Here is a 26,534-nt window from a genome sequence, read left to right as displayed (position 1 = left end):
GCTCCTGACACCGACTGCATACATATGACTGTCTCCCCGAGGGGAGATAGTCATACATATGACAGTCTGTGCAGAACACTGAAAAACTCATCTTCTGGCTTCTCTCTGCTTCCATTGTTGTTCCTAATTTAAGATACCAGTTGAGATTACTTGTGACTTGTGTCTGCCCTGTGTCCTTTCTCTCTCCCTATCTGCTGCTGGTGTCTTCCCTGACTCTCTCTCTCTGTGCTGGTGTCCTCTCTCTCTGTGTTGGTGTTCTGTGCTGGTATCTCTCTTTACCTGCTGCTGGTGTCCTCTCGTTCTCTACCAGCCGCTGGTGTCTTCTCTCCCTCTGCCTGCTTGCTGCCTCCTTGGTATACTTGTGTGAATGGCTTGGCCCTTTGTGTCTGTCTCTTTCTTACCTTCTGTACTTTCCTTTTGTGCTTGTCGCTTCTTTACCCCTCTGACTTACTCAATTTGTTCTTGATAGTAGTGCCTTGTCCCTCCGCAAATGCTCCGGGATGGACACGGTGCTGAACTTCCAAAAAGGGAATTATGAAGGGTTGAGACTCATGGTGGGGAAGAAGATTAAGAAGAGGATAAGCACTGTAAAGATGCTAGGACAAGCATGGTCCCTTTTTAAGGACACAGTCACCGAGGAGCAAAATCTATCGGCAAGGGATCCAAGAGGAAAAAGAACAAGGAACCGGCGTAGCTCACTGTAACGGTGAAAGAAGCGATCAGAGACAAGAAGTCTTCGTTTAAGGAATGGAAAAGGTCAAAAACAGACGAAAACTGGAAAAAGCACAAACAGCATCAAAGCAGGTGCCATTAGACGGTAAGAGGAGCCAAAAGAGACTTTGAGGAAAAAATAGCCAAGGAGGTGAAAAACTTCAAGCCATTCTTTTGATATATTAAGGGGAAACGACCCGCGAAGGAAGCGGTGGGGCCATTGGATGACCATGGAATAAAGGGAGTACTAAAGGAGGACAAAGCTATTGCCGACAAACTGAACACATTTTTTGCATCTGTATTTACCGAAGAAGATGAACACAGCATACCGGAACCCATCAGGCTATATGTGGGAAACAAAGACGGGAAACTGACAGGGTTGACAGTCAGTCTAGAAGAGGTATGCAAGCAGATTGATAGGCTTAAAAATGATAAATCCCCGGGACCGGATGGCATCCATCCAAAGGTAATCAAGGAATTGAAAGGGGCTATATCTGAACTGCTTCAACTAATAGCCAATCTGTTGATCAAAATCGGGAAGGATTCCGGAAGACTGGAAGTTGGCGAATGTTACACCGATCTTCAAGAAAGGTTCGAGGGGTGATCCAGGAAACTACAGACCGGCGAGTCTGACTTCGTTACTGGTAAAGATGGTAGAGGCGCTGATAAAGGACTGCATCATTGAGCACCTTGACAGACATGATTTGATGAGGACCAGCCAGCATGGTTAGCAAAGGAAGATCTTGCTTGACGAACTTGCTGCACTTCTTCGAGGGAGTAAATAGGCAGATAGACAAAGGCGACCTGGTCGACATTGTATATCTGGATTTTCAGAAGACATTCGACAAGGTTCCGCATGAACTACTACTTCGAAAAATTGTGAGCCATGCAATCGAGGGTGAAATACTCACGTGGATTAAAAACTGGCTGGCGGATAGGAACAGAAAATGGGGTAAATGAACAATACTCAGACTGGAAAAGCATCACGAGTGGAGTGCCGCAGGGTTCGCTTGGACCCGTGCTCTTCAATATATTTTATAAACGATCTGGAAATTGGTACGACAAGGGAGGTGATTAAATTTGCACACGATACTAAGTTATTCAGAGTAGTGAAGACGCAGGATTGCAAAGATCTACAACGTGACATAAACACACTTGAGAAATGGGCCGTGACATGGCAAATGAGGTTCAAAGTGGATAAGTGTAAGGTGATGCATGTTGGTAACAAAAATCTTATACACGAATACAGGATGTCCGGGGCGTTACTTGGAGAGACCTTCCAGAAAAGAGACTTGGGAGTGCTGGTCGACAGGTTGATGAAGCCATCCACGCATTGCGTAGCAGTGGTGAAAAGGGCGAATAGGATGCTAGGAATGATTAAGAAGGGGATTACAAACAGATCGGAAAAGGTTATCATATACCGGGCCATGGTACGCCCTCACCTGGAATACTGCATCCAGCACTGGTCGCCGTACATGAGGAAGGACATGGTACTACTCGAAAGGGTCCAGAGAAGGGCCTCTTCTCCCTTGAAAAGAAGAGACTGAGAGGGGACATGATCGAAACATTCAAGATACTGAAGGGCAGTGGCGTACCTAGGGTATGTAGCACCTGGGGTCCATCATTTTTTGACACCCCCCCCCCATGTAAAAAAATATTTTTTGTAATAACCATGAAAAATAAATGGTCATAATAGAAACAGGCACTGAAAATTTTCTTTTATTGAACCTCATATATGTAACCATTAATCCAAACATAACATAAATTATGTCTGAATTGTCATGACATCAGAAGTACATATGGAGTAGTTGCAGGTGATGCTTGGGCCAGTTCTGATTGTGTTAGTTCGGTTTTATGTGTTTTTGAATAGAAGGGTTTTTATTTCTTTTTTGAAGGTTTTGTAGTCTGTGGTCGAGGTCAATAGGTTGTAGAGTTCGGGGTCGAGTGTTAGGAGGTTGTCGAACAGTTTTTTTTCTTTTGACGATTTTGGTTAGAGGGTGTGTGAATGGTGTGTGAGTTCTCCTATGTCTGGTTGAAGTGGATTTAATTATTTAGCTGAAGAAATTAGTAACCACCCCCCCATTCCACACACACACACATTAATTCTCTTCCATTTTTGTTCCCATTCTAAAAAACACTGATAAGTTCCCAGAAAAAAAATACATTAAAATAAGAAGTGAAAACAAAGGCCCCTACAGATGAGAACATAACATAAGAATAGCCTAACTGGGTCAGACCAATGGTCCATCATGCCCAGTAGCCCATTCTCATGGTAACCAATCCAGGTCATTAGTACCTGTTCAAAACCCAAAGAGTAGCAACATTCCATGCCACCGATCCAGGGCAAGCAGACATTTCCCCCATGTCTTAATAACAGACTATGGACTTTTCCTCCAGGAATTTGTCCAAACCTTTCTTAAAATCAGCAATGCTATCTGCTTTTACCATAACTTCTGGCCACTTCATTTTTAAGCTTAGTTCTTTCCTTCCAAACAGAGACCTTGCTAGATGTCAAATACAGAAAGAACAAGGTAACTTCACAAGGACTTAGCTGTGCAGGAAATGTGAATCTCCTCATACACCCACCATATAGTGCAAAAATGAGCAAAGATCAGTTTTTTTCTTTCGATCACTACATAGTCTAATGCCACACAAGCAGCGCTGTTACAAACATATTCTGAAGATCAATGCTAAGGTTAACAAAGTTTCCTTCCTTGGACCACAAGGAGATACTGACAAACCACTAGAAGAGATCCCAAAACAACTACCCAGGCACAACACCCAAAGACCCACTCAGTGTGTGAACCAGTTGAGTGGAGTGGACTAACTGGGGGGTTGAAATGGGCCCAGAGTTTGCTCAGCAGAATTTCCCAGACCACCTCTTCCTCTCAACACATTGACACGCTGCTGCTGCCACCACCACCACCATTAGGAACACCTCAACGGGTAGGCCAGCAATGCTTATAAACTTTATAAAACACATTATTATATTTTCTTATAAAGCACATATTTTAATTGAACTCTCTGACATCCTCAGCCTTGCCATTCACAAAAATAGAAGGAAGAAAAGTTCCCGTTTCCTGCTGTCTCATGTCCCCGGCCTATACAATATTTTTCTTCTGCAGACCCTTCAAAAGTCTGACCAAATCCTCGTTTCACTTGCATTATAAAGTACTGAGGATGCCATCTCTCTCCAATCCCAGGTCCTAAAGTCTAAGACAGTAGTGCAAACTAGTGCTGTCCGATTCAAGAAAAAACAAATTTTCGATTCAGCCTATTGAATTGGTTTTTCGATTCAACTTTCCTGCCCAATTGGGTGTTTGTTTGTTTGTTTGTTTTTAAAACATCCTGGTGGGTTTATTTTATAGCTTTTTCACCCCCCTTTGGCTTCTCCTAACCACACTGGCGCTGTGGTGTAAATAAAATAAAGAAACAAAAAGGACTTTTCCTCTCTGTTAAATCCTAGCTCACGTTTGTGGTCTAACACCAGCTCTGGCAGGATACACATTTCAAATCTGACATATTGTAATCACAAAACAGAAAATAAAATTAGTTTTTCTACCTTTTGTTGTCTGGTTATTTTTTCAAATCTTTGTTGGTCCAAGGCTCTGGTTGTCTTCTGATAACTTGCTTGCCAGGGTCTCCTTCTTCCTTCTATCTGCATGCTAACCATCCATCTGCCATCTCTGTCCTCCCCATTTCCCTTCCCTCCCCAGGAGGTCTGGCATCTATCCTTTTTTCGTCTCCCTCCACAGATCTATCTTTTCTTAACTACCCTTTCATCCAGCATCTCTCCCTCCTTCCCCACCACCCCAGGGTCCACCATCTCTCCCTTTCTTTTCCCAACTACCCTCCTATCCAGTATCTCTATCCCCCCCTCCACACCATCCCTTGTGTCCCAACTTCTCTCCCTTTCTGTTCCTTCCCTCTCTAAAAACTATGGTCCATCATCTCTCCCTCTTCTCTATTTTCAGATCCATTATTTCTTCCCACCCAAAGTCCGGCATATGCGCATCTCTTTGAATCCCCTCATTCCCTCCGTGTATTTCTACACCAGGGCCCCCCTCCCTGAAGGCCTGTCCCCCCTTAAAGGTCTGCATCCCACCCCTGAAGGCCTGCACTCCCCCCGAAGGCCTGCACTCCCCCCGAAGGCCTGCACTCCCACCCCGAAGGCCTGCACTCCCACCCCGAAGGCCTGCACTCCCACCCCGAAGGCCTGCACCCCCACCGAAATCCTGCACCCCCCCTCCGAAGGCCTGCACCCCCCTTGAAGGCCTGCCTGCCTGCCTGTCCCCCCTGAAGGCCTGCCTCCCTGATCCCCTTGAAGGCCTATCCCCCCCTTGAAGGCCTGTCCCCCCCTTGAAGGCCTGTCCCTCCCTTGAAGGCCTGCCTGCCTGTCCCCCCCCTTGAAGGCCTGTCCCTCCCTTGAAAGCCTGCCTGCCTGAACCCCCCTTGAAGGCCTGTCCCCCCCTTTGAAGGCCTGCCTGCCTGTCTCCCCTTTGAAGGCCTGCCTGTCCCCCCCTTGAAGACATGCCTGTCTGTCACCCCTCCCTCCCCCTGGAAGGCCTTCCTGCCGGCCTGCCTGCCCGCCCCACCCCGAAGGACCGCTCGCCCCCTCTGGCCTCCCTGCACCACCTGAATCAGGCCCTGATGGGGTGCTCCCGGCCTTGAGTTCAGTCCCCCCCCCCCCGAAGGACCGCTCGCCCCCCTGGCCTCCCTGCACCACCTGAATCAGCCCGCAGCGGGATCGCGATGTCAGCGATCCCTTTGCTGCTTCGGAGCTGCTTCCTCCGCCGCGGTCCCACCCCTTCTTTGACGTCAGAGGAGGGGAAGGGCGGGACCGTGGTGCAGGAAGCAGCGCCAAAGCAGTTCAGGGATCGCCGACATCGTGATCCCGCTGCGGGCTGCTTCATAGGTGGTGCAGGGAGGCCAGGGGGACGAGCGGTCCTTCAGGGATGGGGGGACTGAACGGCAAGGCCAGGAGTACCCCCCTCAGGGCTGGCACCCGGGGCAGACCTCCCCCCCTCACCCCCCCCCCCTTAGTACGCTACTGCTGAAGGAAATAGACTTAGTAGATAAAGACAGGTTGTTCACCCTCTCCAAGGTAGGGAGAACGAGAGGGCACTCTCTAAAGTTAAAAGGGGATAGATTCCATACAAACGTAAGGAAGTTCTTCACCCAGAGAGTGGTGGAAAACTGGAACGCTCTTCTGGAGGCTGTTATAGGGGAAAACACCCTCCAGGGATTCAAGACGAAGTTAGACAAGTTCCTGATGAACCAGAACATACGCAGGTAAGGCTAGACTCAGTTAGGACACTGGTCTGACCTAGGGGCCACCACATGAGCGGACTGCTGGGCACAATAGACCACTGGTCTGACCCAGCAGTGGCAAGTCTTATGTTCTTGAGGCATTGGTGACCAATTGCAGCGATGGTAATTTGGTGTTGGTACATTGATATTTGGAGTGCATTGATGGTGAAGATGCCCGAGATGATGCCAAGCATGCATGGAGGGGGGAAATGTGTATACTTGTTAGCTTTCTTACAAGGTTCCCTCGAGGAAGGTAGCACCAATGAACTAGAGGTGGAACAGGTTGTTCATGCCATCAGTGCCAGTGTCGATGCTGGAGTTGTTGGCTGTTGAGCCCTGGCATTAGAGTCGCTTTCATAATTTCCGGGGGACATGAGTCCAGAACGCAGTATGATTTAGAGTATTTGTAATATAGTTTGATATAATTATTCCATTCTAAATCTTGAAAGGAACTTCAGATCATGTCTGCTGGTATTTCATTTCCTTGTATGTTAGCTATTTGATGATCATTAGTGTCATTTGTCGAACAGTTGTTTCTTAGGTTTTTAATTTTTGAATTGAAATGCTGTGCTAAATCATTTGCTGAAGGTAGTTTAATATTGTGCAGGGGTTGAGTGTAGCGTGTGGTGTCAAATAAATTTGTAACCAAGTTAAACAGCTCTTTTGTATTGATTCCTTTTGAACTAGTGCTAGATAAGTTGATTTTAGAAGAGTAGAATGCTTTACGTTTGTCTTTTATCAGTTGTTTGCAGATTTTTATGTTAGATCTCCAGTTGTTACAGTCTGACAATTCTCCTGTTTTTTTCCAAATTCTTTCCAGTCGTCTTACTAGTTGTTTCAGTTTTAGAAGTTCGGTATAGATTTATTTGCGCAGCTTTTGCTATTTCTTGTAGGGGCAATTTTATCTAAAATGGATGTGCTAGTTTTCATCCAGTGATCCCAGAAATCGACTCCTTCACCTATCTCCGCTTGTAGTTCATATTGTGACCAGTATTCTTCTGGATTAATATAACCTCTTGTGTGATGTTCTCTTTTTATCCTTGGATGTGTTTTAGATTTTAAATGAGTCCAGATTAACTTGAAATAATAAGTAAAATGGTCAGACCAGATATCGTGATAGCAGGTGCCATCAGGTAGAGAGATGGCAGGGTCTAAAATTTCCTTTGTGGACATAGCTTCCACATCTAAGTGATGACCTTTTTCATCACTTAGATGTGGTAGGAAGTAAGGGGTGAAGGAAGTAAGGGGTCCTTGAACATATCACAGTTAGGAGAGGGTCTACTGGAGTAATCTCACCCTAAGTCACTTGGGAACAACTTCACAAGACCTCTGGACTAAAGAAGAACAGAAGAGGAGTTCTTGGCAAACCCCAGTAAACCCAAACCTTACCATTGTGGCTAAGGGCTCAGACCTTACCATTGTGATTAGAGGTGACCAGAGACCGGAAGTGGCCCCAAAGTAACCAGAGGCGACCCAAGACTAGAAGCGCCCCGGGAGGGACCCAAAGCAAGGCGAAAAATTGCCCCAAAATACTTGACCAATCGACCATCCACAGGAAGGCACAAAAAAATACAAGTTTGAAGTGCTTAAAGAAACTCTAAGGAATAGCTTCTTAGCTCTGTGGAAAACTGAGAACTGATGTCGGGCAGGAAGGCACCAGTACACATGTGGTATGGACAGTCTGAAAGATTTAAAGTGACAGTACACTTTTTGATTCTCCATGCTGGATTCCGTGGATGACATCACCCATATATGAGAATATGCCTTTAGAGAAGTCATATTCAAGTATCTTGTATATGAACATGACAGTTGCTCCCCTCTATCCTCAGGGCATTACCTTTTTTCACCATTAGGTGATATGCTAATAGCATAAATCAAAAAAACTTTTAGTGCAATGAATGAAAATGATTTTTCCCATATTCCATTTTTATTAATTTTATTGTTAGAATGCATACACTAGCACAACTTATCCTTTTAATTATTTTCACATTTCTTGAGGAATCCCACTGGTTCAGACTATAACTGTATGGTCAGCAAATCTATTTATTCACTAATTGTAAAAACACATTTGTTAAAAGGGGAAGATTTAAATTTAACAAAAGAAGTAATTTAACAAGGAGAATACAAATCTAAATTAGGAACATGAATCATGAAGGTGTTTTAGCATTTTAATAAGAAAAATGTATGAGCATTAAAGTGGATCTCACTGATACCTTCCACATAAGCAAATTTGTGAAGCATAGTCTGCACTTCACCACAATCAGTTAGGTACATTCTTCATGCCTTTCTTATATAAAAATATAGCTTCTACAAACAATTTTTTACATTGTTAATTTCAACCTCATATCTCAGTAATAAAAATACAAAGTCCCTTATTTAGTGAACCATAAACTGATTTCAAAAAAATAAAGATTGCTCTTTCTACTTGTTAGAAGCTGTTGATCTCTTTGTCAACATATGCAAGGTACTAATGATCTCTTTCTTTGAAACAAATCTGGATCCTCACTGGCAACCAATTCTCAGTGGATGCGGCAGAAAATAAATAAACAACAATTTGAATGATTTGCTTTAGAGTTCTGCATTAAGTAGGAACATCCACTAGAAACAAAATTAGGTGATAAACTACAACCCAGAAGAAAAAAAGGAAAATACTCTTCAAACCAGTTATAGCTTAACATCATCGATGGCAGCTTTAGTCTTACTTCTGCATACCAACCTCTTTAGGTGTGTCTTGCTTCTGCCCTATGTCCTGTTGGGGAGGGCCTGTCCATCTGTTTGTCCCTCCATCCTTACACTTCGATTTGTCTGTGCTTGAGCAGACAAACCAGTGCCTGAGTAAAGGCAGAAGAAGGTGCTGAAAATAAAATTGAGAAGGATAACGGGAAAGTCAAACTCTTCTAGCCAGAGATGAGGAATAAACTTGGTGCCTCAAGAATCCCAATCCCAACAAAAAATATAGTAAAAAGCCCTGGTGGTGCCCATCTGCCATCAAGGATGCAATCCCCAGTGGTAGTGGAAGAATTGGAGGATGATCACAGCAGGCTGTTTCTGGGGAATCAACCCCAGGTAGCAGCAGAAAAGAAGAATAAACCCAACAGAATAAGGTAGAAGAAATGGGAGGGAGTGTGCAAAGGATGATGGAAGAGTGGTGCAAGAAAGGAGAGCGTGCAAGAAAGGAGAGCGTGCAAGGAGGAAGGCAGGGATAGAAAGCTGAATATCAGGAGGAAGGGAGGGGAAAGGAGGAATAAGTACATGGAAAGACACAGTGCAAGGGAAGAGAGTGGAAGAAGAGATAGTCAAGGGTGGGTGTGAGGCTGAGGATGCAAGTATAGGGGACACGGGGAGAAAATACCTAGAGCTAGAAACACTTACTGCCTGATACACAGATATTCCCACACTGAGATACAAATTCCCACACTGAGATACAAATTCCCACACTGAGTTTACAAATATACTGTATCCCCCCTATCAATCACACCCTCCAGCAGCTACCACACCTTCCAGCAGCTTTCCACAGCCACACAGCCATTACCACTCTATACAATATATCGCCTTTACCAAACTATTGAGATACATTTTACTCTGCTTATCCCACCAAGGCCATCAGAAGACATGTGATGGAATAAGGAAAGTGTGCCATTGTGCCACACTCATGTGTGTACTTTTCAACTTCTTAAATACATCTTCTAATTCCTAACATTCTATTTGTTTCTTAGCCACCGCTGCACACTCAGCAGAGGATTTCAACCTATGATCAACAATGTCACCTAGATCTTTTCCCTGGGCGGTGACTCCTAATGTGGAACCTTGTATCACATGAAACGTCAACTGCCATATTGATTCCCAATATCGTCTGGCTCACCTTTATTCACATGTTCATTCATACCTTCAAAGTTATGTAGTAGATTAGCGAGCCAAGATTTCCCTTGACTAAATCCATGTTTACTCTGTCTCATTAATCCATGCTTACATATGCGCTCTGTAATTTTGTTCTTTATAATGATCTCTACCATTTTGCCCAACATCAACATCAGACTCACTGGTCTATAATTTCCCGGATCACCTCTTAAGCCCTGTTTAAAAATTAGCTTCATGCTTGCCACCCTCCAGTCTTCTAATACCATGCTGGATTTTAAAGATAAATTACAAATTCATTTTTCAATTCTATCAGTACTCTGGAGGCAGAAAGAAGGGAAGAAATATTGGATGCACAGACAGAAAGAAGTGCAACCAGAGTCTCATGAAATCACCAGACAATAAAGGTAGGGAAAAATGATTTTATTTTCAATTTAGTGATCAAAATATGTCAGTTTTGAGAATTTATATCTGCTATCTATATTTTGCACTATATTTGTCTATTTTTATATAGTTGTTACTGAGGTGACCTTGCATATTTTAAAGTCATCTGCCTTGACCTCTTTGGAAAAACACCCGAATAAAAATGATAATTAACATTTTCGCTGTGTACAGTGTGCTTTGTGTTTTTTATAATTTTGTGGTTACCATTATATATTAATAAGATTATATTGTGTGTATATGTAAAATGGATGGAAGAAATTGCATTACAATTAGTACTATTATTATGGGGGTGGAGGAAGGTGGAGCTTGGGCAGGTCTGGGGTGGAGCTAGGGTGGGGGTACTCGGTTGGTATTTGTTAGGCTTAGGAGGTACTTGGCTTAAAAAGGTTCAGAAACAGTGCTCTAAGGCACCAAGGGACACCAATTTGGTGTATTATGTGGAGGTGAAAAAACACCAGCATCAATCCTCATTGAAACATGATGCTATATGAGCTCCAGCATCATCGGTATCTCAGAAGTGTTGGCACCATGAGGACCTCTTCCTCTCCATGGAAGCAATGCCGATGTGTCAATCTACCTGAAGCCGAGATCCTGTCTCTCATTTGGCTCCTATTCACAGACTGTCCACACTGGCCTCAGGCCTGCCTTTACCTATGCCTGACCTCAATCAGCTCCATGTCATGTTATTGGAGGAACTGGGGTGTATCCTAGCTTAGTTCAGTATTGAGAACGTTGGTATTGTCCCAGTGCCACTCCAGCTCATTCTGGAAACCCGTTCTCTGCCTTTTGGATATTTTATCAATGGTGGTGCCTTATCAGACCGATCAATGCAGTGTTTCTCTCCAGTCTGTTGGGAGAGAATGCAACATTGGAGCCCAGGAAAGGGTCTGTATTCTGGCACTTTTTTCCAGAGCATGGTTGCACATCCAGTAGTCCAAGGCAGGCACAAACTCGGACATCCCATGAAAAATACTTTGCTGAGTCAGATATGGACTACTTCTGGAGGTCTGATGTAGAGCCCGGAAGAACCCTCAAAGAAGTGATCCTTTGGCCTGTCTTCTGACCTCTCTCTGCACAATAAAGGATACAGTCTCCTCTGGAAGAGTTTTCTTTTGTTTACTTTCTGAAGGAGAAGGTCGAGGTCATCCCATTTAATTTGAAAATTGAGGATAAGCCCAGGCCTAAGATGTTGGACATTTTTAATTACAACTCCCCTCCTAAAGAGACTGTGACAGTGCTCATTCACAGCATCCTTAAGATTGCACAGATGAGGAATTGGGGAACCCCTCTCACTGTGCAGCCTGTTCCACAGTAAGTGGACTCTATGTACGTATAGATTCTAGAAGGCACCCAGATTATGAAGCCGCAGCTTCTGCACCATTCCATGGTAACTGAATCTGCTCTCAAAAGAGCCAAAAGCTCAAGGACCCCTCCAGGCAGGGATGCTGGAGTCTTTTGGAAGGAAGGTGTTTCAGGGTTTGATGCTCATTTCCCGCATCCAGCCCTATCAGCTATACATGAACATTTACTTGCAGGACTTGATATGCAGTGTGATGAAGCTTGCAGATTCTTTGCCTCTAAAAAGGTCACTGAATTGAGTTAACTAACAGCCAAGTAGAAGGAATGTCAAAAACATATAGCCTAGGCAATTTTTAATGCTTTTGATATATGTAGTTTCCAGACTTTCTGTCTTAGGTATTGGCATGTGCCGACTCTCTCATGGCTGTGTGTTTCAGACCTAGAACCAACAGTTCAAGAAAAGTTTGACATCCCTTCCAGAAAACAAAGTTGAAGAGATCGCTGACCTCATTAAATAAGAGTCTGACATCATAAAATCTGCCTTGGCCCAAACCTTCTGAGGCCTTCACTTCTCAGAGGTTTTTGAGTGGAAGTTGAGAAAAGTTCCTATTACTCTCAAAGCATAGGTTCATTCCTTTAACTTGCCTTCACCTGCATACCCAGGCATCAAACTCCTATTTTCAACAGCAATAGGTCTAGAAATCCCAACCAGCTACCCAGTCTAACCAAAAGACAAGGTTTTGACAGGCTTCAGCAGAGAATAACTGAAATAAAAGTAACCGTTCTGGGTGATCTACTGGTTGGAGGGGACTGAAGTTTTTCCAAGTAAGGTGGCCCCTTCTAACCTCAAACCAGTGAGTCCTGCAAATAGTCCAGGAAGTTTGCACCCTGAATTGGAGTTAATCCCCTCCAAATTGCCCACTGAGAGCCTCAAAATTCAGCATCAGAACAGCTCACAGAGGAACTCCCCTCTTAGGAACTCTCCTCTCTTCCAGGAAAGAACATAAGAGTTGCCATACTGGGACAGATTGAAAGTCCATCAAAACCATTAACCTTTTCCAACAGAGGCCAACCCAGGACACGAGAATCTGGCAAGATCCCAAGGAGTTAAACAGATTTAATGCTACTTATCCATACCTTATTTAGACCCTGCTAAACTAACTGCTTTCATCACATTCTCTCGTAACGAATTCCAGAGTTTAATTACACATTGAGTGATGAAATATTTTTTCTGGTTTGTTTTAAATCTATTACTAAACGGTAGTAGCTTCATCACAACTCTGATTGCCTCTATGGTCTTCTAGCTGTTTAGCTAATTTTTTCATGCCTTTCAGCTTTAAATAATAATTGAAAAAGTAAATAATTCTACAAAAATTACAGAAGTTTTTCAGAGGCTTGTATATCCACAGTCCATAAGGGGAACAATTTTCCTTCCTAGTTTTCATGTTTTTCCTGAAAACTATATGTGCATTAGCCAATAAACATAAAGAGCCTGATATTAAAAAAAAAAAAAAGATTGAAAAGACCCTCCAGGTAGACCGATTAATACCCACTATTCAGTATTGGAGCCTTTATCAACATTTTTGGATGATTTTTTTTATCTGAAGCAGCATCTAAAGTTGAATTATTTTTGAAAGATTCATCTCTGTTATTTTGTGTATTGTGGATCAGTTTGAAGGGCCTATTGAGGACATATGGAACGGCATAAAAAAAAAAAAAAAAGAAGAAGTCTGTTTTGGGTCTAAATCACTAGTTGTCCAAAGTTGGCAGCGTCCAAAGTCCATTCTTGAAAATTACATCCAAAATTTTTTTTTTTCGAGAATCATCTACTTCTACGTCCAGCCATTTGATCGTCCAGACCGCTAAGTCACCTATCTTTATACCCCCATTCTCATCCAAAAAATCGTCCAAGCCTAAAATGCCTAGAAAAAGACCTTTTAGATGTGGGAGGGACCAGTAAAGTGATGGACTGGCCATCCAGACTTGACAACAGAATAGTGGGGCATCTTACAGGGCACTGCTGTGAACTTCACAAAAATGAATGCCACATAAACATCTCACCACAACTCCCTTATAGGTCATGGTGAGCCCCTCCAAACACCCCCAAAACCTACTATACCCACCTGTCTATCACCCCAATAGTCCTTATGGCTGCAAGTTGCACCTATATGGCAGTACAGTAGGGTTTAGGGGTGCTTTGGGTTTAGGGGTGTATATTTTTCATCATGAATGTAGTTAAAGTGGCTTATGGGCCTGGATCCTCCTCTCTATGGTTCACTAGCCCACCCCCAAGACTACTTAAGCTACCTCTGTGCAGCTCTACTAGGCTTTCCTATGCCGGGTTCTGATGTTCTGGAGGCAGGTATGTACGTTTTTATTCCTATTTTTATGGTGGTGCATGGAGGGAGGGTCAGTGATCATTGGGGGGAGTGTGTGGGGGTCTGAACTTTGTGTCTACAGTAGTTATCTGGTCACTTTGGATACCTTCTGGGCACTTAGACCTGTTTTTAGATTACCTAAGTCACAACGTATAAGTTCCGTCTAGGAAGTCTCTTTAAACTTTTGATTATCGCTGCAGGACGACTAAGTCTGGGTCAGCCCACATCCTGCCTACCTCCCGTCCAAACCACTCCTTCAAAAACACCTCTTTTCACTCTGGGCATACAGTGGCACTGAAAATGCCTAAGCTGTTTTTAGATACGTCTAAAATCTGTTTCGATTATTAGCACTTGGACGGCCTGTCTTTTAGGTTGTCCAAGTACCGATTTAGGCGGGTTTTTAGACATTTTTCTGTTTTGATTAGAAATCCCATGGCTTGTAATTATTGATGTTATGGCATTATATATGTAAATTCCTCAGTATGATGCGTTAAAAATTATATTTGAAACTTTAAATAACAGGATAGCTCCTCAACGTATAACTGTGGACTTTCTCATGCAATTAGGTAGATGGGTTATTCGACATAATGATTTTGAATACCAAGGACTTTCTACCAACAGATACAAGGAGTAGCTATGGGGGCAACATTAGCTCCTTCAGTAGCTACTCTTTATATGGCAAAATATATACTTCAATTTATATACTTTAATATATATACTTCAATTTATTTTCAGAAGGTACATATTTGGCGGCAGTTTTAGATGATATATTTTTTCTTTGGTCAATAACTAAATCTAATTGGTTCAATTTATTTGTTGGTTAAATTCTATTGACCATCATCTATAGTTAACAATGTCCTGTCATTGGGAGAAAATTGAATTTTTAGATATTATGGTGGGGAAATCTGGATCCAAATGTTATACTACGCTATGTTTATTTATTTTAGTATTTATATACAACTTATAGCCTATGTGGTTTACATTCAGGTACTCAAGCATTTTTCCCTATCTGTCCTGGTGGGCTCACACTCTAATGTACCTATATAGGAATTCAAATAGCTTGTAATACCTTTTTACATTTTTCAAGTTTCCACCCTTATAAATTATGGTTTAATCTCCCTATTAGTCAATTTTTGGAAGATTTTAGTCCCAGGCAAAATGTTTGGAGCAGCGATTTTTAGATTGAGGGTACACTAAGAAATCCATAAGCAAGCTTATTTAAAGGCTAGGTTTGCCCAAAGGGATTTATTGCTTTCTGGCACCTTAAGGGATAAAGAGGAAGATAGAGTGACCTGTAGTTTACCTTATTCAAGAGCAGCAAGGGTACATAAGAGATGCAGGAGGTTTCAATAGTGTTCACAGCCTATAGAAGGTAATCAAGGAATAGGTTCAGGTATGAAAACGGCAATAAAAGTAAGGTACCATATTGATTGTAATAATATATATGTAATTTATATATTGATTTGTACCTGTAATTTGATATATGTTGGGTGTACCAGTTGCCCTATGAAAATTTGATTAAATGAACATAAATCTAGAATTTCAACTAAAAATATACAGGCACCTACCGTATTTTCACGCATATAACGCGTGCGTTATACACGATTTTACAAACCGTGCATAACCATGCGCGTTATATGCGTGTGCGCGTTGTACACATTTTTTTTACATAGTTCCCCCCTCCCCCCGACGTCCGATTCATCCCCCTGCCCCACCCCGAAGGACCACTCGCACCCCCACCCCGAAGGACCGCTCGCACCCCGCCCGACATCTGATTTCATCCCCCAGCGCCCCCCCCCGCACGGAGAAGCTGCCTACCGTTGGTTCCCGATGCCAGTGAGCCCTGCTGCTTCCTCTGCTGGCGGTCCCGCCCCTTCTCTGAGCCCTGCGCTGCTTCCTCTGCCGCGGTCCCGCCCCTTCTCTGACATCAGAGAAAGGGCGGGACCGCCTGCAGAGGAAGCAGCGCAGGGCTCAGAGAAGGGGCGGGACCGCCGGCAGAAGAAGCAGCAGGGCTCACTGGCATCGGGAACCAACAGTAGGCAGCTTCTCTGTGCGGGGGGGGGGTGGCGCTGTGGGATGAATCGGATGTCGGGGGGATGCGAGCGGTCCTTCGGTGTGGGGGTGCGAGTGGTCCTTCGGGGTGGGGGGGCCAGCAGTCCTTCAGGGTAGGGGGGCCAGCAGTCCTTCGGGGTAGGGCATCAGGCTTTCAGGGTGGGGACAGGACTTCAAGGGGGGACAGGACTTCAAGGGGTGGGGTGGGGGCCAGTGTGGTTAGAAAACTGAGCGGCAAGCATGCTCAGACCATCTTCTTTGTCTGTAGATGGTCTGCGCATGCTTACAGAGCTGGGAGCAGGTCAGGGCGGCGAAAGGAGAGTCGGGACGAGAGGAGATGCGGGGCAGAGGGCAGGGCGGCGAGAGGAGAGTCGGGACGGCAGAAGGAGATTTAAATTCATGGAGCAGCATGCACGGTATACGCATGTGCGCGGTATATAATAATTTCTTTACATAAATATAGGTTTCCCGCGCGCTATACCCGTGTGCGTGTTTTACACGGGTGCACGGTATATGCGTGAAAATACGGTATTTTAAAACATTGGTTAGATAATAAACATACAATTGCAGAATTATGATGGCATTTTATAGATCAAGTAATAGTAGGGAGGGAGGGTGGTAATTTAGAAAAATTGTTAAACATTAAAGAACTCCCACCCAAGTTAGCAAGGGCACATAATGAAACTACAAAATAAACTCTGCTATTAGCAATAAACACACTTAAAGTACGCAAAATAATCACAATCTACAAGGTTATTTAAATCATTGTGACTTGAGACTCAAGCACCAACAGCTTCAAAATCGATTCAGAATCCAAGAGGTAGGAAAAAGCCTCAGGACCCGATCCATACCAAATAAATTCAGTATGGATAAATTTTGTTGTGAGTGAACCTCATTTGCATAAAAAAACCTCCTCAATTGAATCTTGTACCAAGATCCTTATCCAATGCAAGAGTCAAAAGTCACTATACTTTGAATTAAATATACTGATACTCATCTGGAAGAATTAATATACTGATACTCATCTGGAAGAAGGATTCACCACATTGATGATGGCCAGCATTTCATCTGTGCCAGCTGCAATGGATATATAAATTGAATGCAGTAAGCTCCATAAGGCCTGAATGCTGAATTGGAATAGGTATCTTGAACTGGGGAGTTCTGATCGGGGGAGGGTGAGATCAGCTGTAGCATAGGCAGCAGAATGCTTTTTTGTTTGGGGGCCTGAAAGCTCCACCCCAGATCCCGCCCAATCTCTGCCCCCATACCCCACACCATAATAGTACTAATTGTAATACCATTTTTTCCATTTGTTTTTCATATATACACACAATATAATCTTATTAACAAAATATATTGGTTAACCACAAAATTAAACTACACAAAGCACACTGTATGATTCTCAATATTCATTCCTACCAGAACACCTGGCCTTGGTCACACATGCAGAACACAGATAACCCCTATGCAAATATAGGAATGTGTAGCACAGTGGTTAAAGCTACAGCCTCAGCACCCTAGGGTTGTGGGTTCAAACCCAAGCTGCTCCTTGTGACCCTGGGCGAGTCACTTAAACCCCCATTGCCCCAGGTACATTAGATAGATTATGAGCCCACTGGGACAGATAGGGAAAAATGTTTGAGTACCTGAATAAATTCATGTAAACTGTTTTGAGCTCCCTTGGGAGAACGGTATAGAAAATTGAATAAATAAATAATACTGTGTTTCCCCGAAAACAAGACCTGTCTCAAAAATAAGCCCTAGCATGAGTTTTAAAGGTGCTCCTAATATAAGCCCTACCCCCCAAATAAGCCCTAGTTAAGATTGATCCCCGAAGCCCCTCCCGAATGTCTCCGACACTCCACGACTCCATCCCTGACACTAGTGCTGCCCTATTTGACCAAAAAATTAGACTCATGAATTCAGTGCCCCCACCCCAGTAAGATTTATCCCATGCCTTTTAAATTCTTTTTTTTTTTTTTTTTAATATTTCCCCATCCTACCCTTTTGTTTTTATCCTTTGGGCTCCTTTTACGAAGCCGCAGTAGTGGTTTAACGTGCGTAATAGCGCGCGCTAAACCGCCGGATGCGCTAGCCGCTACTGTCTCCTCTTGAGCAGGCAGTAGTTTTTCGGCTAGCGCAGGAGTAGCGCACAATTAAAAGTCACGCATGTTAAAGCCGTTACCGCAGCTTCGTGAAAGGAGCCCTTTGTTTTTATTTTTTTCTTAGAATTGTAATTTTTCCCTTCTATCCTTTTGTTATACCCTTATCCCCCCCAAGTCAGTCTGTCCTGTACGGTATTTGGTGGGTTTTTTTAATTTTAGATTTATTGTACAACGCTTTGAAATTTTATGTAAAGTGTTTAATCAAATTTTAATAAACTATAAACAATAAGATCTGACATACCTCCACTCCGAGTCCTCCAAAAACAGCAGCGGCGGCAGTGCTCTGAATGGGCTGCTTCGTGGCCTTCCCCACTGGGGCCGTCACTGTCAGTGATGTGGCAGAGGGAAGGCCCCAGTGGGAAAGGCCACGAAGCAGCCCGTTCAGAGTACTGCCGCTGCTGCTGTTTTTGGAGGCCTCAGAGCGGAGGTCAGTCAATCTCACATTGGAAGGGTCAGTGTTGTCTGGAAATTTTGTTTTTCATATCATCCCAGTCTCTGGCTGCACTTCCTTCTGTCTGTGCTCTTAATTGTGTAGCCTTCTTATCTATTTGCTGTTTTTCTCTCCTTCTTCACTTTCAGCCCTACATCCATCTTTAGCATTAATTTTTAACATTCAATTTTCTTACATTTTTCTGCTTTCTTCTCAAAATCTATCTACTTTTCTATGTATTCCCTTCCCATCTATCAATTTGTACCATCTCCTCCCTCTTTCTTCTCCCCTATTCCCATCTATCCATAAGAAGCATTTCTTCTTATCTCTTCCCTGCTGCACTCATTGCTGTGCACCATCTCCTCCCTCTGTCTCCCCTTCCCCTCCATCCCTGTACACCATCTCATCCCTCTCCCATGGTCAGACAACTCTGTCTTCCCACTTTCCCCCTCATATGGTCTGGAATCTCTCTCCTCTCCCATGGTCTGGCATATTTCTATTCTTCCCTCCCTCTTCCCGAGGTCTAATATCTCTCTCCTTCTCTCCTCTTCTTTCTGCAGTCTGACATCTCTTCTTCCTGCAGTCTGGTATCTCTCTGTTCCCTTCCATTCCGTGATCTGGAATCTCTTTCGTCTCTCCTTCCATTACCCTTCTCCGGAATCTGACATCTCTCCCCCCTCCCAGTGTAACATTTCTCCCTCCCTCCTCTCCACCACTATCATCGTCCAACAATTTCCCCTCTTTCTTCCTTTCCCTCTCACTCTACACACCTATGTCTAACAATTCTCCATTCTTTTTCCCCTCTGGCAGCATTTCTTTCTCTCCCTTACCACTACCCCACATGTGCAGCATCTCTTTTCCTCCTTTCCTAACCTCCGCCCTTCCACTCAGTTCATGCATTTGTCCTTCCCAACCCTCTCCCAGTATGTGCAGTATTTGCCTTTCCCAAGCCCCTAAGCATCTGTCCTCCCTGCTTTCCGAACTCTCGCACACCTACCTCCTCACAGGTGGGTTTGCTGGGGTTTTTTTTTTTTAAATCTTCGGGCAGTGTCAATGAGATCAGAGTGCTGCTGTTGGCCTGCTCTGGAATCCTTCATTCAGCAGCAGTCCGCCTATGTGGAAACAGGAAATTGCTGCTGAATGAAGACTTCTGGAGCAGGCCATATGACAGCACGCTGATCTCGTTGACGCTGCCCAAAATTAAAAACAAACACTGGTGCGGAGATAGGTGTGGGGAAGTCAGGAGTTTTAGAGTCGAAAGTCAAAAGCCGGAAAGCAGTCATGTGGCAGGGTCTCACTAGGGGGGAAGGAAGGAAATAACTGATACACATCTACTAGTGGGGGAGCAGAGCCACTGCCAATTTTTGGGGAGGCCATGGCCTTCGCCACCTCCCCCCCCCCCCACCCGTTCCGATGCCTATGAGCTCTAGTAGTAGGAGATTTAAATAGGGAGTAAAAAATGCTACTGACAACTTAACTTAGTAAAATAGTGAAGGTGGATGACAAGACGGTTCTGGTATGTTGGAATTTATTTTAATAATACATTCATTTAAAATGTTAGATACAATTATAACTATGGATTATTCGTTTTAAGGGAGTCTCTTTGATAAAGCTTTGGGCGAAACATGTCAGAGCAATACACTTTTCAGATGGCCTAAAAAAAATTTCTACCTAATACTTGAACAGTTGATCATGAATGATTAAGTTAAGAAAATATTTTAAGAGGCTGGCTAACATATATATCATAGCTAAACACCCTATGAAGATATGACACATAAACATAGCTATGAAAACTATTTGAGTGTTGAGTGATGTCGCTGAGGTTTTGTGAGAAGATTCTAGTATTATTACTTTGTTATATGGACTTGGAGATTAGATTTGTATTGTTGAATGAATTTTCTTAAATATATTTGAATATAAGATCATTGCCATTGTTGCATATATGTTTATCTAAAGCATTATTGGAAACTGTTAACCTCTTTAGTATAGCAGATACCTTATTCTCAGAAACCTCTGTAAAGGATAACAAGATCCTATCTGCTGGACTAGAGAAACTGTTCAGTATGACAATTCTATCTGACAAAAAATGACTAGGAGTTTTTGAAAAGACAGATAAATTATACAGTAACTGTCTTCTGTGAAAAATATAGAGCAAGCTGACTAGAATTAGATTGAAAATCAGCAGAACCATAAGTGCTGAACAGGTGGTCAAATGTTTCATTAAATGAAACATTTTAACTAAATTCAGCCTTTCTATTCCTATTGGCCCTGAATAATAAGATCTCTTTGCAAACCTTAATTGATTTTTATAATGAAGAGAGGAGATCTTCTAGCGTCTCTTTGAACCTAAGTCGCCATTCTTCCACCATGCTCACTCTAACTGGCAATATTCTCATTTTAAATCCTGCAACTTCTCTGAGAACCATGGATTACTCTTACTTCTGGAGCTAGACTTAATTTTTAAGGAAGCTATCGATTCCAAAACAGTAGCAATTCTCTCAGACCAATTGCTCAACAAAGACTCCATGGATTTAGGATGGCGTCCATGATCAAGACCTTTGTTATTCAATTGTGTAGGATTTATTTTCTCAGGCAACTTCAAAGCACAGTTACTTACTGTAACGGGTGTTATCCAGGGACAGCAGACAGATATTCTCACACATGGATGTCGTCACCGACGGAGCCCCGGTACAGACACTTGAAAAGTGAATCACAACTTTAAGTTTAGAAAGTTCGAGATCAGCCCGCACCGCGCATGCACGAGTGCCTTCCTGCCCGAAGTAGGCGCGCGGTCACTCAGTTAAGATAAGCCAGCTAAGAAGCCAATCCGGGGAGGTGGGTGGGTTGTGAGAATATTTGCCTGCTGTCCCTAGATAACACTCGTTACGGTAAGTAACTGTGCTTTATCCCAGGACAAGCAGGCAGCATATACTCACACATGGGTGACCTCCAAGCTAACTAAAAAGGGATGGTGGGAGAGTTAGCCTTTAAGAAAATAAATTTTGTAATACATACTGGCTGAAGTGCCCATCCTATCTGGAGAAAGACTCTAGACAATAATGAGAAGTGAAGATATGAACTGAGGACCAGGTGGCAGGTTTATAGATTTCCTCAATAGGAGTAGATTTGAGGAAAGCTACAGAAGTTGCCATAGCTCTGATTTTGTGGGCTGTGACACGAATCAGTGTTCCCTCTAAGCTGAGCACATGAGCGATCGCTCACTATTTTCAGTGGTGTCGCTCATATGTTGTCTCCTGTCGCTCACTCGAGGACGGGCGGAGGTGAGAGGAAGCGGCAGCGGCCTTAGGGGTATTTTAAAGTTGATAGATGCAGCGGCGGCTCCTCTCAAGATCCCTGACTGCATCGGATTTCCGACGCAGGTGGGGATTCGTGAGAGGAGCCGCTGTCACGTCTTCAGTGGTGTACCAAGGGGGGGGGGGGGGGGCGTCTGCCCCGGCTGTGCACCCGTCCTAAGGCTGCAGTCGGAGAGGAAGTTCGGGCCAGCCAATTGCTGCCTGGCTGGGCGGAACTTCCTCTCTGAAGGCGGAATTGACATCAGGGGAAGCAGAGAGAGCTTGGGGCAGCCAGGCAGTGGCTTTGAGGCCTGTTTCCCCCGATGGTTGCGGTGGTGGCTTTGGGGCCTGTTTCCCCCGATGGTGGCAGCAGTGGCTTTGTGGAGGGTAGGGAGAAAGAAAGGGGGCAGGAAGGGAGACAGAAGGGAAACAGAAAAAAGAAAGGGGGCATCAAGAGAGAAAAAAGAAAGAAAGGGCAGGGAGAGAGGAAGAAAAAGTTAGGGGAGGGAATGAGGTCTGGAGGAGAGGAAGCATACAGGCTGAAAGAAGGGAAGAAAGATTGGATGCACAGTCAGAAGATGAAAGTGCAACCAGAGACTCATGAAATCACCAGACAAGGTAGGAAAAATGATTTTATTTTAAATTTAGTGATCAAAATGTGTCTGAATTTATATATGCTGTCTATATTTTGCACTTTGGCCCCCTTTTATTAAACCACAATTGTGTTTTTTAGCGCAGGGAGCCTATGAGAGTCGAGAGCAGCGCTGGGCATTTAGCGCAGTTCCCTGCGCTAAAAACTGCTATTGTGGTTTAATAAAAAGGAAGGGGGGTATATTTGTCTATTTTTGTATGGTTGTTACTGAGGTGACAATGCATAGGGTCATCTGTCTTGACCTCTTTGAAAAAAGCCCAGAATAGGAATGATAATTAACATTTTCTCAGCGTATAATGTGCTTTGTGTTTTTTAATTTTATTGTTGGTAGATCATTTTGACTTGGTCATTTAAAGTAGCTCGCAAGCCCAAAAAGTTTGGGCACCCCTAAGCTAGAGCATTGAAGCTGTGTATTTCTATTTTATCCCCCCTTTTACAAAACTGTGGAGCATTTTTTAGCGCCAGCCGTGGTGGTAGCAGCTCTGATGCTCAGAATTCTATGAGCGTCAGAGCTGTTACCACCGTGGCTAAAATCCACACTACAGTTTTGTAAAAAGGGGAGGGGTTAGTTTGTGATGACATATTCCATACTAGGCAAAGGTGTTTTCTGTGTTCTGTGTGTTCGAAAGACATGGTTTTCTGTTAGGATTGACAGTGTAGGATTGATCTGTGCTGGTCTGGCTTGTTTAGTTTTACAATGGGTGTATTGATGTACTGCTCACTGCAATATGTAAGATGCTGCCTTTTCCTAGGTACTTATGTGTGACATATGGCTTGTTACTAAAAATCATGTTTTTCGTACAGATGGGGGGGGGTGCCAAAAAATGATGGGCCCCGGGTGTTACATATGCTAGGTACGCCATTGAATATAAAGATACCAGAAAGCTGGCGAAGCAAAAACTTTAAGTACATTTACAGTGCAGAGTATGCAGCGCCGTTTCTCTAGCATGAGAATGAGGCTTAGGGGGAAAAAAACTGGAAGGACAATCGACTGATTGAGATGAAACTCCGCGACCACTTACGGTAGAAACTTTGGATGTGTGCGTAGAACCACTTTATCATGGTGAAAAACTGTGAAGGGTAGATCTGCCACCAACGCTTGCAATTCACTGAATCTCCTGGCCGAAGTGAGTGAAATAAGAAAAACAACTTTCCAGGTAAGAAACTTAGATGAGCTGTGGCCATTTATTCAAATGGTGGCTTCATCAACCTGGAAAAAACTACATTAAGGTCCCAGACTACAGGAGGAGGTTTGAGAGGTGGTTTCACATTGAAAAGTCCTTTCATGAACCTGGAGACCAAAGGATGAGCAGTAAGAGGTTTTCCCTCGACTGGCATGTGAAAAGCTGTAATAGCACTGAGATGGACTCTGATAGATGTAGATTTGAGTTCAGAGTCAGATAGATGAAGAAGATATTTCAACACGAAGTCCACTGATAATGAAGTTGGATCATGCTGATGAAGAAGACACCAGGAAGAAAACCAAGTCCACTTTGTTGATAACACTGCTGAGTGGCTGGTTTCCTGGAGGCATAGATAATAGTGCGGACAGGTTGAAAAAAAGATGTAATTCAGCTGAGTTCAGCCCAAGAGATACCAAGTTGTCAGGTGTAATGATTGCAGGTTGGGATGAAGAAGGACTCCTTGATTGTATGTAAGCAGAGAAGGAAAGATTGGAAGAGGTATGGGCTCTCTGGTGCTGAGTTAAAGTAGAAGAGAGAACCAATGCTGTCTAGGCCACCAAGGAGCTATGAGGATCATGGTGGCTGACTCCTGCTTGAGTTTGGAAAGAGTTTTCAAGATAAGAGGATTGGGAGGAAATGCATAGAGAAACATTTGCGTCCAATCTAGGGGAAACTCATCAGCTTCCAGATGGTGAGGTGAATAAAGTCTGTAGAAGAACTGGGGTAACTTGTGATTGTATGGAGCTGCAAACAAGTCACTTGAGGAGTGCCCCATTGAGCGAAGATGACCTGGAGAGTTGTCAAGCTGAGAGTCCATTCATGAGGCTGAAGAATTCTGCTGAGGTTGTCTGCCAATGAATTCTGCTCGCCCTGAATGTAGACTGCCCTCAGGAAAAGATTGCAGGCTGTTGCCCAAAGCCAGATCTTTTGAGCCTCCTGACAAGAGTGGAAGAGAGCCCGTGCATCCTTGCTTGTTTATGCAGTACATTGCTACTTGATGCAAAGGAGGAGGACTTGATCGCTCAGATGTTGGAAAGCTTTCAGTGCATAATACATCGCTCTGAGTATGAGTAAACTGATGTGAAATTTGCATTCTGTAGCAGTCCAATGTACCTGCATCTGAAGACCATTCATGTGGGACCCCAGGCATACGGGGAAGCATCTGTCATGAGCACCTGTTGATGGGGAGGCAGATGAAAAAGAAGACCTATGGATAGATTGGAGGAGGTCATCCACCAGCACTCCGAAGCCCAGCTCCCCCTTAAAAGGGAAGGAGCCAATGGTGAGGGGAAAGCCATGAAAAGGAGAGGAGAGTCGGGAGGCGGCTGAACAGCAGCGGGGAGTCGGGAGCAGGAGTGGAGAGCGAGAGAAGGAGAGCAGAAAAGCAGGAGCAGGAGCGGAGAGCGAGGCAGGCAGGAGACAGAGAGGGGCAGAGGCGAGAGATAGCTCCGCCCACCCCTCTGACATCACCAGCACTCCGAAGCCCAGCTCCCCCTTAAAAGGGAAGGAGCCAACAGCGAGCAGCAAAGGCGCTCACCTTAGCGAGAGTGCCTTTGCGAAGGGCCTTGTGAAGGGCCAAGTCACCAAGGACACCAGGGCAGACCAGCAAGATAAGGAAGCAGCAGGCACTAAAGGTAAGGGGGAGGCAGGCACAGAAGGAGCACACACACACAGGAAAGGTAAGGTAAAGCTAAGATAGCACACACAACCAAAAGGCAGCAAGGTAAGGAAGCGGCAGGCACAGAAGGTAAGGGTGAGGCAGGCACAGAAAGAGCACACACACACAGGAAAGGTAAGGTAAAGCTAAGACAGCACACACAACCAAAAGGCAGCAAGGTAAGGAAGCGGCAGGCACAGAAAGAGCACACACACACAAGGAAGAAACAGGTACAGAAGAGAGCACACCCACCACACGAGCAAAAGGCACTGGTACATTAATTAAAGAGTACTCCAAATACGCGGACAACAATGGAAGCAGAGGGAATCCAGAAGAATAGCTTCCCAGTGTACTACACGGACTGCCATATGCATGATTACCTTCCCTCTGGGAGGCAGTCGTATGTATGCAGTCGATGTCAGTAACTGAGAAGCTTGAAGAAGGAGGTTAGTCGACTGAAGTACAGGATTCAAGAACTGGAGGGACTTTACATCACAGAAGACACGTTCAGGACAGAAGACCTGCTCAGGACAGCTGAAGACCCAGAGACACAGAGAGAGAGGCACATCGAGGAACAAGTCAGGGAGCTCGAGGAGTTCATTGAAGAGGCCTACAGGAGGATGGAAAAACAAGAACATCGTAGGAAGGATGAAGATATACCTGCATGGAATAGAGGACAAGAGCAGTCGGACTCCAAGGAAGAAGAAGCCCATAGAAGAACTCCGCAGGAAGGGGAGGAAGCAGTAAAGCACACCGAGGACACAGACCTGCGACTGAAGTGAAAATTGAAGAAAGGAAAGTCTGCGATCCTAGTGGGAGACTCAATCCTAACGAACGTAGACAGCCACATAGTAGGTGGGAGAAAGGATCGACTAGTGACCTGTCTCCCAGGAGCAAGAACAAAGGATATTATGGACAAAATTGGAGAGATCCTGAAAGGAGCAGGGACAGCAGAGACTGCAGTAATGATCCACATCGGGAAAAATTATGTCAGCAGGAGAGACTACAGAAGAAGTGCACTGACAAAACAGTTCAAGATCCTGGGAAGGAAGTTGAAGATGAGGACCCAGAAGATAGCGTTCTCAAAGATCCTACCAGTACTGA

The 26,534-nt window shown here is 44.1% G+C and overlaps 1 protein-coding gene across 6 annotated transcripts in view; it reads right to left on the bottom strand.

The window, feature by feature from the left end:
• Positions 1–26,534, bottom strand: part of CTBP1 (C-terminal binding protein 1) — a 646,630-nt gene that overhangs the window by 575,544 nt on the left and 44,552 nt on the right. For 4 of the 6 annotated variants that reach the window (XM_033951334.1, XM_033951324.1, XM_033951342.1 and 1 more), the window contains exon 2: positions 8,738–8,875. The gene's annotated coding sequence lies outside the window, so the exon portion shown is untranslated. The remainder of the gene's footprint in view (positions 1–8,737; positions 8,876–26,534) is intronic. The other 2 variants (XM_033951361.1, XM_033951370.1) reach the window with 1 other exon arrangement.

This window comes from Geotrypetes seraphini, chromosome 1 (genome assembly GCF_902459505.1).
Source record: "Geotrypetes seraphini chromosome 1, aGeoSer1.1, whole genome shotgun sequence".
Lineage (NCBI taxonomy): Eukaryota > Metazoa > Chordata > Amphibia > Gymnophiona > Dermophiidae > Geotrypetes > Geotrypetes seraphini.
The sequence above is the reverse complement of the archived record's forward strand: the minus strand, read 5'-3'. Positions and strand labels throughout refer to the sequence as shown.